Here is a 13683-nt window from a genome sequence, read left to right as displayed (position 1 = left end):
GTCCCTCATTCATTAATAAACATACTATTTATAGAGAATAGGAAAGATAAGAGTTTAAAGAATCCTTAACCTCATTTGTTCACGTGTCTCATTTAAAATCTCATTTTCCCGCCCCTGCGCACCAACTTATTCTCACTTTGCAAGATTTTTCCTAGTTTTCTGAGGCTCTCTCCTCATTTCCGAGGCTTCGGATTCCACCTCTGTTTTGTATCTTCAATCTATTCATCATTTCTTTTAGCTCAACGCAATTTTGATTTTTACACCTGAAAATGATTTCAAACTAAGCCAACACAATGCAATCCATGTGGCATATTTATTTCAATAAATCATAAAAAAAGAAAATCCATTTAATAAACTAAAAAGAAAATTTATTTAGCACTTGGGCTAAATACCCTCACAATAATTTATTGACTTTTTGTGCCAAATATAACACAATATTTGCATCTCTCATTTAATATGTCCTAAATTATTATAGTTTTTAAAGTGGTAATTGGTAGCAAACATCTAACTAGTTACAATGTTTAGATTGGGTAATGGGTTAATTACAAATATATATTGTTGATTGCCTTTTTCGCTATCAACATAATCCAAGAGTTTAAAGAACACAAGGATTTTACGTTGTTCAAGCTATAAAACAGCCCTAATCAATGAGTCTCGGGTATTTAGTGAGCTTGAAGCTTATTCGAGCAAGCTTCAATAGTGGTTCTCAGGCAGCGTATATGTTGAACTGAGTTACAGAGTTCGTAACTCTAAAATTTCGAACCCTTTACAAGGAGATACCCCACCGCTATTATAGAAGTTAGGGTCATAAATGTTAACATCTATCATTAATACAAATTCCGTCATTCTGGGGTATAAATGTTGAATTAATACAAAAATGGTTGCACTAAATAGAGACTATGACCTAGACAGATACATGGGGCCCATTGCAGAAAGTTACATACAAACTTTATGGGGAAAATGACTCTGACTGTCAAGGTGCGGCGCAAGTTTGCCCATGTCAAGTGGTGTTATGGGAAATGTCAATTGTCGAGGGTATGAACTCAACACCACTAATTGAGGCTCACAAAAATTTTTCAGATTATCGTCTAGTGGCCCATACCTGCAGTGACTGACACCTAGTAGGTACTCCATCTCCGCGGACCAGAATCCTAGACTTGGGAGATGGGTGAGTGAAGAGAGCTTTTGGGGACGTGGTCTCATATGAGACATCCTCACCTCGAAGGCATACCTCGAAGCGTGGCCTCCCTTGGAGACATCCACAACTTGGTCGATTTGGGATTCCTGTAAGTGTTCACACTCTAAGAACCTCATGTCTTGTCTTGTCATTAATTACTCCTAATTTCCACATGTCTGATGGTGAACAAACTGACAACATTTGCTTCCCAAGTCTTCACTCCTCCTCAAACAGTGGAGACTTAGACTAAGGAGTAATTCAAAAAGGTCTTCAGGGGGGAGACATTTTGGCTTCCCATGACGTCACTTTGGAAAGTCATGCCATGTGTTAAGTCCTTATTGTTGGGCCCATCCATATGTGCAATTAATGTGGGGTTAGCTCCATGACCCAAAACGCCCACTCTGTACTTTAGACGTCCCTTCACCCCATACCTGAGGCGTCCTATTCCAATGCTAGTGATCACAATCCATGCCTTTTGAAACCTAATTGTTGGATCGTTCTCGAGTACCTACGTCATAGGAAATCCAACGATTGGAGTGGGGTTGTTTCCCCCCCCCCCCCCCCCCCCTCCCAAGTTTTATGACTATAAAACTCGAGAACCGCCTCAGTACTCACCTTACCAATTCGAAATTCAAAATTTCCAAACTCAAAAATCCCTATCTTCTTTCTTAAGCTTCCTAGACCTTCAACCATTTCTGGGTTTTCTATGCAATTCTAGAAGGTTGGCAAGAATCGTCTTACTTCTGGGTGAATGGCAAACGATTCTTCAAAGTTCAGACTCGTCTCAGCACCTCTCGGCACTATATTTCAAGTAATTATTTACTGGTTTTGTGTTTGGCTTTGCATTTGCGTCAAATTTCATTTGGGAGTTTAGGTGCATGCTTAGGAATGGGCGTTTTGTGGCACTGAAGGGGCTATTTCGACCTTTTATAGGTCTTTTTAGGCATATTTTGATGTTAGAAGTGGCCAAAATGGCCTACTACACACCTTATGCAACTTTTGCCTCTCTAGGCATTCGACCAGAATTTGGAAAATTCCTAGATTCCAACGATGTTCATAATCTTCGGTGGTGTTCTTCGGCAGCAATTCCTTGGCCCCGAGGACACTCTAATACGCTATAAATTCTCTCATCTTCTCCCTGAGCAGTAGTCTTAGGGTTTCTCTTATTTCGCCCCTTTTCTTCGGTCAAAATACTAACTGCTTGGTTTTAATCTCAGATGTCCGAGGAGCTACGATTGCTACACAAACAAGGGTTTTATCACATCGATTAGGAGATCCTTGACATGGCTCGAGAACACTACGTACAACAAGATGGCACGAGGGCAGAAGCCCGAGAACCAGTTAGAGAATTAGTTGTTCGTGTTGATGGACCAGTTGCGGAGAGGCCAGTGCTACAGGTTCAAAGGGGGTTGACTGTGGAAGAAGTCAATCGAGCCCATGTTCCACATCCTAATAAGCTATACGAGGAAAATAGGTTTGAAGCAGAGGAGTATCGTACCTTGCTCTGATAACCCAAGGCCTTGGTGGCCATCTTGAGGCATTATGCTATCGAGGATAAATGTCTAGTGCGACTTTGTCGGGAATTTGAGAGGGCGCACCACAGCATGAATGGTCTTGGTGCCTGGAGCCAAGCCCACCTGATGGCTGGGGCCACCCTGCCCCTTCATCAATATTTTTTGGACTCCCTAATGTTCACAGGGATAGATCTTTTTCAACTCTCCCCCAGTGCCTATCAGGTGCTTACAGTGATGTACATTCTTTATTGGAGGAGGAACTCGCTCGCACCATCTTTGGTAGAGATCCTATTCTTCTACAACTTTTGTAACACCCTGAGGAAGTAGATTAGTTGGGAGGGGTACTACGCTTTGATAAAGTACGATGCCTCATCCCTCTACTACAAGGCTCCCCACCACAATAAGAACCATTCTCCGGACTACAAGGATGCCTTCTTTTTCTCACGAACTAGTTTCTAACCCGTAATAACCCAACCCTGATCCTCGACTTCTTTAGGGTTGGTGAGTATCTTCTCGACCATTCTCTTTTTTCTTTGTTTTCTTGATCACTTCATACTCTATACTTAGTCATTCCTTTAGATAGGTCCCTTCCGCTGGACTCCATATGTCAAAAAATTTGAGAACCATCTCCAGGAGATGAAACCCCTTCCTGAGCAAGATCTGGAGGTCAACTTTTTGGAGACAGAGGAAAACCTCATCGAGTCAGGACTTCTTGGCGCGAGTTAGAAAATCAAAAATCTGGAGCTGACCAAGTACAGCCAATCCAGGATGTCTTGGGAGCTAGCATTCGGGCACATCAATTATATTGATGGGCGCGCCCTGGAATTGTTGAATCAACAACTATAGGAGGAGCAGGTGGAGAATATCCAAGCCTCACAAACAGCTCGAGAAACCCAAGAAGATCAGGAGCTCGAGGAGGAGCTCCAGGAGGGGTTAGAGGTTTCTCATCTTGCCTAGGTAAATCTCCCCTTACCCTATACCATGCCACACACGTAGGGGATAGGGTAAGTCACGAGCATTTCTGGGCTCCTCGTACACTTCTCCATTGTTGCCATATTGTGCACCGGCATTGGACTAGGGAAGAATTTTAGGACTATTTAGATCTAATAGACGTCTATCTTCACTGCCTGATGAGACAATTACCTCCTCGAAGCTTTATACCCGTAGACCGTGTGACATCCTTCATCTCCAACTTGTTTTGTCAATATGGCACTAACTTGAGTTGTGAGATGGGAGACAAAGTTAGACACCTTCAATGCTTGCACAAAGACATAACTTATGGTGGGCTTCCAAGAAACCTATAGTATTTTTTTATGTCTCCGTTTTGGAATTTGTGCTAATAATTTCTTCGTTCTTCCAGATTATATAGGGCTAGCTGATATGGCCCGATTAGCCCTAAGGCTGGGAGCGCCCCCAAGCTCCTCGACCGCTAGAGAACTATCGCGTTATCGGTAGGATCTTTACTCCCCTACACCAGCCAAGAGGCAGAGGGTTTCCCTTCCTCTCGCGGATGCTCCCACAATAGACTTACCCCCAGTCTTTAAGGTTTCTCCCTCCTCCACGGGTGATGAAGTTGTCCAATGCTCTGACCAAGAGGAGTTGGCTTCTCATTCCCGACTCTTGGTACACCTCGAGAGGTATGAGGGGGTCCTGCTGGAGCAATACCAGGTGAAGATCCAACATTTTTATGCAAGGATTGCGAAGGGTAACAGACTCCTTCATGAAACTGTGGAGGCCCTACGCCAACTAAATCCTTCGAGAGAGGGACTTATCATGCCTCTAATAGATCGGGCTGAACTGGAGACTCTTTTCTGCACCAAGCTAGGGGATGTTGTCACTCGTCTCCCAGCCGAGCTCCGTGGAGGATTAGCTCCACCATGTGCAAGCTGAGCATTCGCAACTTTTCCCAGCTAGGTAACAGCAATGAGGCCTCTCTCGTTGCTTCATGCTGGTATACCATAGTCTGGGTATGTCACCACTTCTTAGAATCATATTTTACTTACCCACCATAATACTTGAACTAATTTTTCTTTTTATGTAGTTAGCCTTGACTGGTCAATGCTTTGGCGATATCATGATAGAGAAGTCATACAAACTCCAGCGGGCCCATGACAAGATAGCAGTTCTCAAGGAAAAGAACCTAGTCCCTCCTGCAGAGCTCACTAACCTTCAGGCCACCTTGGAAGCTGAGCAAAAACACTCTCAGGAGCTTGAGGAGGCTACTATGGAGACTGTCGAAGAGCTCCGAAAGGCCAAGGAGGATGCTAAGAAGGCAACGGCGGAGGTTGCCCAAGGAGTCCGGGAGATTTCCCAGCCAATGATAGAGTCAAGCTCGGTGAGAGGAAGGCCATCCAAGGCATGAAGAAGAATAGGTCCTCTTAGCATGAGGTGGATACCCTCAAGTGGGAAGTTGAGACAATTGTTGAGGATGTCGTTTACGTGGCCTGGTTTCATAATAATGAGAACTAGAGAAGTACAAACTCTTATTCAAAGAACATCTACAGGAAACTCACATTGTGGAGGTGGCTCAAACTATGGCTCGCGAGGTTGTGAAGGCTCTTGGAGAGGACCCCATCATTGACCTGGTGGAGGAGGTCTCGGAGGGCCACGTGGAGTGACTCTTATTTAGGCCTACGTTCCACAGTTTATTGGGCAATGGACAATTAATGCTCGAATCCCCGAGCTCTGTTGTAAATGTTTTTCCGTTTAGACTTATGCAGCTTGAACTACTTTATTGCCATGATTGCACTATTATTATCAAATTGACAATTAGTAAATAGGCAATATGGACCTTTTTAATTTGGCTCAACCTAACGTAACTCACGAGAGTTCCAATTCACTAACTTAGGTCTTCTGCTCGAGTCTCCTAGACCGAGTCTTTATTGACTTCTCTTAGTACTTAGACAATTTTTAGACATTTAGTGTTGCTCTGTAGGCTCTCAGTCCTCAAAAGTAACTTTAATGTGAAATTTAAGTGATATACTTGATGCGGCCCTGCATCCTTGTGTTCCAACGACTCAGGACGGGGTCAGCCTCCTGTGCTTAGAGCTTGAGGACAATCTTGCTAGTGTCTATGTAATGCCCCGACTAATTCTAGACCTTGGACCATTAAAACTACTAAACATAGCTACTATATTGGAATACATACATAAGAAATAACATAACTTTATTTAAAATCCAAAATACTGTACGAAATACAAAATAAGATACGGGTACCCAATGTTTAGTACATAAAACATAAAAATATAAACTTTCATTAATTGTTTAAATACTAAGTGCAGAAATACATAAAATCATTAAAAGACTTGAAATAACGTCATCCTTGATCTTCCAGTAGTCCATTCAATCAATCCATCCCTAATACACATGCCAAGCTACCGCAAATCAGTCCTGTCTTCCAAGTTCATTTTCCTGCACCATTTAAAATAAAATGAATGAGCCTAATGCCCAACAAGGAAAATCTACTAAAGAAAACATATATCATAAATCACAAGACTATATCATAAAACATATGACGTAAAAAATGTATATCATATAGGACTACAATATTAATGACCATTAACTCATTACCGTGGCATGTGATAAAACCATCTAGGTCCTCAGTCTACTAATCGAGGTAGGTTAGATCACAAGGTAGTATATGATAACCCATCTAGGTCCTCAGTCTACTAATCAAGGTAGGGTAAATCATAACTCTAAACCACGATATTGATAAAAATCTTGGGGTTTGCTATCTAAGCAACTATAAGCCCCAAGTGACTACAAAACATATTCATACATATAACATATCAACATATCATAACATATATATCTAACCTATTTTGCTTACCGAAAATCGGGATACTAGAGACGAGAACGAGATTGGAAAACTCCTAAAATCAACAGTAAGAGTCATGAGTTTCTAAAGAAAAAGGATATGAAAAAGAGAACTAAACTATCAAAGTAGATACTTACCAAAAACCTTAATATTTCAAGGAACTTAAACATCTAACCAGAAGTCATAACAATGAGTTAGGATCTGAAATAAAATAGAAGAAAATAAAAGAATTATGATGGATTAAACCTGAGGATAAGAATACCTTGAATGGACTATGACTTTGATCTACACCTCGATACAGAAATAACACTGTATCTTACTTCCCAAGTGTTTAGAAAAGCTTAGATTGGAAAGCTTTTTTCCCAAAACCCAAGTGTTTTCTCTCTAGAGTAATCTTAGAAACATGGATGCTCTGATGAATGCTTGAATGATGAGTGAAATGGCTAAGTACTAGGTCCTATTTATAAAGTTCAAGGAGTGAAACTAACCCCTTTCAAAATGAATATAAATTGAAAAGATTTGAATTTTTGTTTCAACAGATGCCCATAACTCGATCAAAGACGTTCAAGAGCAAGTCCAAGTGGTTAAGGGCTGTTTCTAGCTTGGTTCCACGATGTTTCAAAAACTGACCCAAGGGCCGATATATCGCCCTACCCTAGTTGATATATCACCTATGCCTATGCCCCGACCCTTCATGGTTTCGTTCGTGCGAAGTCGACATGTTTTTTGTATCTCCCGTAGGCGACATATCGGCCCCTATAGCTGTGATATATCTGCATACGCTAATATTTTAAACACGTTGTTGCACTCTTTCAGCATATTTTTAATTTGTGTAAATAGCTTTGACTAAGTAAAACGTGATCCTAGCAATTGCTGAAAGGTTCTAGAGCTTCTAGATCCATCCACTACTAATTAATTCATCTAAAATCCTTAAATCCTCAAATTGACAAGCATGTGACAAGTGTCACATTCTTATTAATTCTATCTAAACCTTAGGTTAGCAACACGACTGCAGGTGGAGTTGATATATCATCCTTATGGGCGATATATCGCCTGCCCCATATTCCCGAAGCTCTATGCTTTCATTTGTGCAAAGTTGACGTATTTTCCGTATAAACATAGGCGATGTATCAGCCCCCATAGTTGTGATATATCGGCTTACGCTGATATATTAAACGACATTTTTACACACTTTAAGCATACTTAAATTTGTTTAAACCACTTTGACTGAGTCATACGAGATCCTAACATCTAAGGGAAGATTCTAGACTTCCTAGGTTTATCCTTGATTAATTTATTCATCTAAAATCCTTAAATCCTTAATAAACATACATGTGAAAAATGTTACATCCTTAATTATTCTATCGAAACCTTAGGTTATAATAAATAATATTTCTAGGACTAGCTTCAATAATTAAAACTTATGATAAAATTAATATTTCTAAACTATAGGCTTAAGTTACAAAATCCATAACTTTCTTTATTTGTTTCCAAATAATTCCCAGCTTAAACCAATAACCACGAAAACTAAAATACTATAGCACAAGCTACTATTATCTACCTATGTAAAATTCTGAGATGCTACATTTCTCCCCTACTAAAAAGAATTTCATCCTCGAAATTTACTTACCAAACAATTTCGGATATCGTGATCGGATGTCTTCCTCCAATTCCCACGTTGCCTTCTATTAAGTACTATTACTCCATAAGACCTTGACTATTGGAATACTCTTAGACTGTAATTGCTTTATTCCCTTCTCCATGATGCGAACTAGTCGTTCCTCATAAATTAGGTCTTTCTAAAGTGCTAATGTATCGTACTTGAGATCGTGGGATGGGTCTGACATATATCTATGCAGCATCCTAATGTGAAACACATTGTGGTTGTCTGCTAGAGCTGGCAGCAGGGCTAATCTATGTGCTATTTGTCCCACCTTGTCCAATATCTCAAGAGGACCAATGTATCGGGGACTAAGTTTTTCTTTCTTCCCGAACCGCTTCAGCCCCTTCATTGGAGATATCCTTAAGAAGACCTGATCTCTGACCTTGAATTCCACATCTCGTCGCTTGGCATCCGCATAACACTTTTGTCAACTCTGAGCAGGGAGCATACACTTTTTAATCAGTTCCACTGCGTCTTGAGCCTCTCTAACAACCTCAGGTCCAAGAAGTTGTCTTTCTCCTCTTTCTCCTACCTCATCCCAATGTAACGGTGACCAACATTTCCTTCCATAAATTAACTCATAGGGCGCCATACCGATCGTTTCCTGGTTGCTATTATTGTAGGAGAACTCTATTAGTGGCAAATACTTACTCCAAGATCCTTTCAAGTCTAGTACACAAGTGTGAAACATATCTTCTAAAAATTTTATGGTAAGCTCGGACTGTCCGTAGGTCTGAGGATGAAATATTGCACTAAGACTTAGCTTGGTACACATGGCTTGCTGCAAGCTTCCCCAAAATCTAGATGTGAACACTGAACCTCTGTCAGATACTATGGTCTTAGGGATTCCATGCAGTCATACAATTTCTCAAACATAGATGTCTATGTACTGGTCCGCAGTGTACGTAGTCTTGACAGGCAGGAAGTGAGCTGACTTTGTGATTCTATCCACCATAACCCAAGCCGAGTCGTGTTGCTTACTTTTCTGTGGTAATCCTGTCACGAAGTCCATGGCTATGTCTTACCACTATCATTTTGGAATACTAAGCGGTTGTAATAAGCCTGCAGGTCACTGATGTTATGCCTTTACTTGCTGGCATATTAGGCATTTGGACACATACTCTGCTACGTCTTTCTACATTCTCGACCACCAATATAGTGCCCTAAGGTCATGCGTCATCTTGGTAGATCCTGGGTGAACTAAGTATGGGGTAGAGTGTGCCTCTTGTAATATCTTCATCATAATCCCATGGTTATTCGGCACGCATACTCGACTTTTATATTTCAAGAACCCCTATCTAGATATAGAGAAATATGTAGTCTTTCCTTCTTTGACTTCATCCATATGTGATAATAATGTGTCATCATGCCCTTGCCCGATCCGTATATCATTTAGTAAACTCAACTAGATGGACAAGTTAGCCAGTTGACCAATGACTATTTCTATCCTGGTGTTAATCAGCTCTTGTTGTAGCGACTTTTCAATTCCGGATAATGTTGCCAGATTTCCATAACTCTTCTGACTTAACGCATCTACAACTACATTCACCTTTCCTGGGTGGTATAGGAATTCATAGTCATAGTCCTTTACTAGTTCCAACCACCTGTGTTGCCTCATATTGAACTCCTTTTGCAGGAAGAAATATTTAAGCTTTTGTGGTCCATATAAATCTCACATGGTTCTCCAAAAAGATAGTGGTGCCATATTTTCAGTGCGAAGACCACCACTGCCAACTCCATATCGTGTGTTAGATAGTGTTGCTCGTATTCCTTCAGTTGTTTTGACGCGTAGGCTGTCACCTTGTCATTTTGCATCAGCACACGATCCAAACCTTGCTTGGACACATCACAATATACTACAAACTTGTCTGGGTATCGGTACGCAAAGTACTTGTGCTGAACAGAGTTTGTATTTGAGCAACTAGAAGCTTTCTTGACATTTATCCATCCAGTTGAACTTTTGCTGCTTCCGGGTCAGGTTGGTAAGCAGAGTAGCTATATTAGAAAAGCCTTCTAAAAATCTCTGGTAATAGACTGCAAACCTGAGAAAACTTCTAACCTCTGACGCATTCTTAGGTCTTGGTCAATCCTTCACAACCTCTACCCTAGTTGGTTCTACTGCGACTCCGTCCTTGGATACTATGTGCAAAGAAACGCTACTTGTGATAGCCAAAATTCGCATTTCTTGAACTTGGCGTAAATTTGATGCTCTTTTAGTCGCATCATGGTCAATCTTAAGTGTTCCTCATGCTTGACTTCATCCTTGGATTATACCAATATATCATCAATGAATACGACAACGAATTTGTCTAGGTAATCCTTGAAGACCCGATTCATTAAGTCCATAAATGCGGCTGAAGCATTTGTAAGACCAAAAGACATAACTAGGAACTCGTAATGTCTGTGTCGAGTCCTAAAAGTCGTCTTTGGTATATCTTCTTCCCTTACCTTGAGTCGGGGATCACCGGACCGTAAATCAATCTTTGAAAATATAGTCGCTCCTTGGAGTTGATCAAATAAGTCATTAATCCGGGGTAGCAGGTACTTGTTCTTAATTGTCACCTTATTCAGCTCATGGTAATCGATACACATCCTCATGCTTCCATCCTTCTTCTTCACAAATAAAATCGGTGCCCCCCATGGCGAATGGCTCGCTCTGATGAATATCAAGTATAAGAGCACTTGTAACTGCATTTTCAACTCTTTGAGTTCGGTAGGTGCCATCGGGTATGGTGCCTTTGAGATAGGCTTTGTTCCCGGTACTAGTTCGATTGTGAAGTCAATTTCCCGAGTTGGGGGTTGTTGGGGATTTATGCCCTAATTAAAACCCAATTTATTTCTATCTCATTTATTATCAATAAAAGAATAGAAATTAATTTTTGACTTGGTCAATTACTTTGCTCACATGCTTTATTTTCATGATTATTTGTTTAATATAAACTTCTATTAAATCCCAAGCATATAGATAATCGTATTTATAGTGGCGTAATCATAGTGGAATATAAATATGATTATATGTTCAAACATATGTTAGTCCAAAGATTAGTCAGTGCAGAGGATTTACACTGACTTGCCAATCTACGATATGATATACTTACACATCGCAGTGTTATGTTCTTTCCAGAACATTAGCAGAGTAGATAAGATCGGATGTATTTGTTACATCGGACTGGCCCGATATTAACAGTTGATAGGATAAGTAAACATTCCGTTATTATAGTTAATCATATCATATAGTTGATCATAGGTCAATTCAATCTCAATTCTAAGTGTTTAGTATTCTAACTGATTGTATTATTTAAGTTCTTTGACTTATTCTTTACCAGCTTACCCTACGGACTAGCCCATACTTACATCTTGGGAACTTAGTAGTATAATTGAGTGGGAGTGTTAATCGTAGATATGAACATCTATAGCTTCTGTTGAAGAAGTTAAATGATGGTTTCCTTTTAGTTTGGTTCAAGGTGCTAAATGATAGAGATCTCATTTCACTAATTAATATTAGTTTACTGAAATACCATTTACAAGGAACTAAGTGTTTTAAGGATAAATACAATGAAGGTTAAAATGATATTTTAGTCTCATCTCATTGTAGACTGTCTATAGAGGATTGAATGATAATTATGGTTGTAACAATGGATAATTAATAACGTATCAAAATTTGTTATAAAGTGTTCTATGAATTCAAGAGTGCAATTCCAAGTCTTTAGTGGAGTCACGAGGAATTAATAAGTTAGTAAATTTATTTGTTAAATTTATGATAACTTATTGAAGCTTAATTTCATAGGCCCATGTTCCCCACTGTACCTTGAACAAAATCATCTAGATACAATTAATTAATTTTATTATGAATTAGAATTATCAAAGTTGACCAGGTCAATTTTGGATAGTTTCACACAGTTATGTAATTTAGAGAAGAATAGAGAAATTAGGGAAAATTTATTAATTAAGATAAATTGTTGTCTAAATTAATAAATAAGTTTAAACCCAGGTTCAAATTATAAATAATTAATTTGATAAAGGATTTAAATAATTATTTAATTAATTAATCAAAAGAAAATAATACATGCCTTGTTTTTAAGTCCAACAGGCTTATAATTATATGGGAAATTTCACAAGTCTAAAGCCCATGAGAATTTTGACCTAGGGTTGTTAATTGGCTATTATTTTATTAATTTTTTAATTAAAATAAATGACCTAATTGAGTCTATAAAAGGAATGCTAAGTGAGAGTTGAAATAACTTGTTTTTGAGAAGATCAGAAGATCTAGTCTTGATGCTCTAGGTTTTAGATTCTCTTTACAGCATAAGTCCTTTTGTAAGCCTCAATTTGTCTTTTCTTCTTCTCGTTGTACCTATCTCATGTGTTGAGAATTGCACACTCTAGTTTAGGTGATTTTAAGGATACTTTGGAAGGTTGTGAAGAAAATTGAAGAACGGTTCAGTTTCTTGGTGATACCATGCGACAGAAAGGATACAAGGGTTAGAGAAACTGAAGGAAGGACTCAATCATTCTGCTGCACAATAATGTAAGTGTTCTTATCATTATCTCTGTATGAATTCAATTTTATAAAAAATGTTCTAGATTGGCTCATATTAATTTGTTTAATATAAAATTTACATGAAAATAAACAAGATCTTGTATAAGTTTTCCCATCAACTGGTATCAGAGTCTTTGGTAATCTTTATTTTCATGCATGAACATAGTAAAATTGAATTATTTGATGTGTTGAGTAATTGGATGGATTTCATGATTTTTATGTTATATATTGAATGTTCTGTGATTATTAGCATATTTTGGTTATTTCGTTGTATTTTTTTTACAAATAATTTTTATAGAAATGCTTTATTTGATATAAAACATGGTAAAAAGTAATTAGAAAAAGTTTTTGGATTGAAAAAGTATACAAAATTTTATTGAAATTTATTTTTCGGGCTCTGGCCGCGACCACAATTACACTGGTCGCAGCCTGCGATTCATTTTTCTTAAATTTTTGGGCTCTGGCCATGGCCATTTTATCACTGGTCGCAACCTTCAATAAATGTTTTCTTAAAATTTGAATTTTGAATATATTTTTTAGTGGGTTAATACAAAAATATCAGATATTTTCTATTATTTAAAAATATCTTTGTTTGAATTATGATATTTTTGTTGTTTGATCTTTTAAAAAATAGATATTTTCTACAAAGATTTAAATTCAAATTTAAAAATAAGTTAACTAATTAATTTTAAATATTTTTACATATTAAAATATTAGAATTAAGTTATCAGACATTAAAGATATTTTTTAATACTTGATATTTTTTTTTTGAAATTGGATATTTGAAAATATATATGTGTGATTATTCTAGGGATTTTAATATTTAAATTATTTGAAATTAGAAAAATGTGTTGATTAGATATATTTATAGAATTTGGATTTGTTTAACTGTTTAAGATATTTTTTAAAAAACAACAGATGATATTCGTTTTAAAAATTTATAACTGGTTAGATTTTTAAAAATATCACGTT

Source organism: Humulus lupulus, chromosome 8 (assembly GCF_963169125.1).
Source record: "Humulus lupulus chromosome 8, drHumLupu1.1, whole genome shotgun sequence".
In the NCBI taxonomy this organism is placed as follows: Eukaryota; Viridiplantae; Streptophyta; class Magnoliopsida; order Rosales; family Cannabaceae; genus Humulus; species Humulus lupulus.
The sequence above is the reverse complement of the archived record's forward strand: the minus strand, read 5'-3'. Positions refer to the sequence as shown.